At 27.8% G+C, this 3,640-nt stretch overlaps 1 long non-coding RNA gene across 1 annotated transcript; it reads right to left on the bottom strand.

Moving 5' to 3' along the window:
- Positions 1-157: 157 nt before the first annotated feature.
- Positions 158-3,349, bottom strand: LOC111617085. The gene is made up of 3 exons (XR_002755372.1): positions 2,321-3,349; positions 1,050-1,169; positions 158-260 (listed from the first exon to the last, which is right to left on the bottom strand). It is a non-coding gene; the product is annotated as an uncharacterized LOC111617085 (long non-coding RNA).
- Between the last annotated feature and the right edge of the window lie 291 nt (positions 3,350-3,640).

The raw sequence follows: 3,640 nt of genomic DNA, 5'->3' as shown, positions 1-3,640 counted from the left end.
AGTACTTGCTAATATCCTACAACAATAATACGACTCATTTATAATAGCTAGATTCGTCATACGACCCCCTCGAAATACATACCACACCATAACACTTTCAATACCATACATCAGTCTTCAGTAAGTTTTAAAAAATAAATAAAACCTTGTAAACTTACTTTAGACATAGAATGTGTAATTAAACAATCCATATCTGATTGCATATGCCAAGATATAACACGAGCAATGTCATCATCTTCCACATAAGCAAGGTGACCAATCTAAATATTAAATTTTTAATTAATGTTCATTTCTTCAAAAGTTTTTTTATGTAAATATGTAAATAAATTAATATACAAGTGTTGATCATTTAATTTGTGAAATAATACTAGATTTTTCCTTATTGTCATCTTGTACATTATTTGAAGATTTGTGTCATGCTTGAAGTACTTCCCTTTGACATGTACTGTACATACTTCTGCCATCTCCACATCCATGCATCATATACTTTCTGGAATCTAGTTTTGGACATATGTTGAAAAGTTGTCATTTTGTGCCTCCTCATCACATGTGAAGCATTGCCTTTCAAGACTTTCTTCAGTGATGAAAACAAAAATTGCAAAGGGTTAAGACTAGTGAATGTATGGGATATTTCAAAACTTCTACTCTAACTGTAATATTGGCTGTCTAGCATTATCACAATGCAAAAACCACTTCACATTAACCAGTACTGGATATTTTTCATGAAAGACATGACCAAGTTTTTTCTAAGAATCTTAGTGTATCCTCAAGGTACAAAATTGTATTTGCACATTGTGTACTTCAAGGAATACAGATAAAACAAAAACCATTTGAGAAACATAGTTCTTGTTTCAAAATAATTGTCAATGACAAACTATTAATAAAGGATGTACAAATGAAATCAACATGACAGGACCTGATCAGCACCTATGGAGGCTGGCAACTGACACTCTTTCTCAAAAGATTGTGTAGAAAAAAATGTGGGAATAATCCTAGAAATTAAATGATGCATATTTTAATCTATTTTTATTTTTAAAAATATTACATACTTTTCCAAGAACACCAGGCTCATCAGCAGCTACTGTGAGAGAACATTCTCTTCTTTTTGCTTTTTCTAATTTAGTTTTGGCCACATGGCATTTTTCAATAGTTGCATTAATCTGAAGAATCTGAAAAGTAAATTAAATTAACATAATAATTAAACAGTTAAAAAAATCTTATATTATTGTTCAATGCTTTTAACAATACGGATTTTTTTACTTGATTAAAATTTTCAATTTAACAACTGTAAATAATAAAGATGAAAATATCACACCTACAAAACAAATTAGATAGATATAGAAAGTTGCACTTTGATATTAATAAGTGTTCTGTCCAATTCTTTTTCAGGCTATCAGAAATTTCCTATGATTTCTGTGTTTAGAAAATGCTATTGATTGACAAATCAATATAATTAAATAATAATTATGCTTATACACAAAACATATACAGTTTAAATAATTAAGGAATAATTCACTATATATAATTATTAATAAAAATTTATGTAATTTTAAGTACATATTCTGAATTATAAGATGCATTCAAAAAGTTACTTCATGGCATTTCCAAATTATTGCACTTAATGTAGATAATCAGCCTACCTAATCAGAACATTGTTATTAAATATTTATAAAAACTTTACATAAAGATAAAAAATTTATTATCTCTAAAGCTAAGCACATTCAATTATAATAGTATAAGAACATAAAATTTTAAGAAATAAAAATACGCAAGCTTATTATTTTTGAATTATTTTTGTTTTCTAAAATGCATTTTATACTTGTACCATATAATATTTAAATAAGATAATATTCATCATTGTCTTTTTATAAATTTCTTTGTGTTTCAACCACAATTTCCTAAGCCTAAATTGAATCGTTTGATCATTTAATAGGTGATTTAAACTTCAGTCAATCAGCTTTTCAAAGTTAGCATCCACAACCTACAAAGTTTCCCTATGTTAAGAATACACTGGCTCCACTAATATGAACACAAACAAGTACAAATAAAAAGTTTTCATCCTACTAGAAAACCTTTAAACTTCTCAATAACTAATGTTCCAAAAGAAAAAATAATAATAATACAAAATACAAATCAATCCAAATTTAAAAATTGGATGCATTCTCATTCTGAACATATTCTCTATTAAAAAACATAAAATATTCAATTCTTTTGGGATTTATTACTGACAATCCTAAAAATGATAAATTTTAAAATTAATAAAAGAATTTTGTTTCTAGAGATGCTTTACTCTTCCTATATAAGAACTTTTATATAATACCTGGTAACACTCTAAAACAGAGGTCAAACATTTTTCACAGCAGGCCACATAACTGAGAGAATGACAAGCACGAGCCGCATAACCATTTTGTTCTATACAGCACACTGAATATACAAAAAATAAAGACAACCAACATATTTATTTACCAATATACAAACACAATTGCTGCAGCAAGCTTGTAATCACTTTTCTTAGAAACCTCATTGCAGGTACTTACACAAAAAGTGCTCTGATATCCAAAGTTGCAAAAAGTCACCAAATTTTTTATTTCACTGATTTTCCTAAAAATTATATTACTGTCAGATGCAAAAATCAGATTGGAGCAATTTTGGCATTTATACTTACACTTATTTTAATTTTTTCTACATAGTAAGTTTATCTACAATCTATGATATTTGTGGCACAGTGCAGCAGCGGACCGGATGAACTAACCTTGCAGGCAGTAGTTTGGTGACCCTTGCTCTAAAACATTAACTTCCATGTCTTTCTAATCAGTTTGGTTGTTTCAAATTAATGCAACATAAGCAACAAATAAAAAATTTTAAAAATGAATAATTTTATATAATATTTTAAAATATTAAAGTATTAATTATATGAGATATGTTAAATACTATTAATGTGTTTTTTTAACACGTTGTCTTCTTAGAGAAGGCCAGATGCCAAGACAGTAATGACATTAGCCTATCACTCTTATGATCCAGGTTCAAGTCTGGATCACAAACCTCAGAAATTTTTTGTAGGTGGTCTATCCCAGATAAATTGGGCCTTATTCCTCACCATCTAGTTTCCTCCATTATGGGCATGGCAGAACCCATGACAAGAATAGAACAGACTTTCTTAGTGCCCATAGGGCAAAAACAGTAAAATAAATATAAAAAAAGTGCTTTATATTCAAAGCATTCCATTTAATACAATGATTATCCTTAGCAAAATCATATGTTAAATATGTTGGTGTAAATAAACATAAGTAATTGACTAATATAAAATGTTTAAAATAAATAATAAAAAGTATACCATAATAATTTCTATATTATTTGTTAATTTGCACATCGACTAGTGAATGTATGGGATATTTCAAAACTTCTACTCTAACTGTAATATTGGCTGTCTAGCATTATCACAATGCAAAAACCACTTCACATTAACNCTGGTAGATTAGGTGTGCAACGTAGAATATATTCTTTTCCATTAACACCAGGTGTGTTTTCCAGAATTGTCAGATGCTGTATTTAAAAAAAAAAATATATATATATATATATATTTAGTGAATTTTTTTCAGTACTAAATTGTATTACATATTATAAAATGAAAATTATACTA

Source organism: Centruroides sculpturatus, unplaced genomic scaffold (assembly GCF_000671375.1).
Source record: "Centruroides sculpturatus isolate CEXI.00-Female unplaced genomic scaffold, Cexi_2.0 scaffold4743, whole genome shotgun sequence".
Classification (NCBI taxonomy): domain Eukaryota; kingdom Metazoa; phylum Arthropoda; class Arachnida; order Scorpiones; family Buthidae; genus Centruroides; species Centruroides sculpturatus.
The sequence above is the reverse complement of the archived record's forward strand: the minus strand, read 5'-3'. Positions and strand labels throughout refer to the sequence as shown.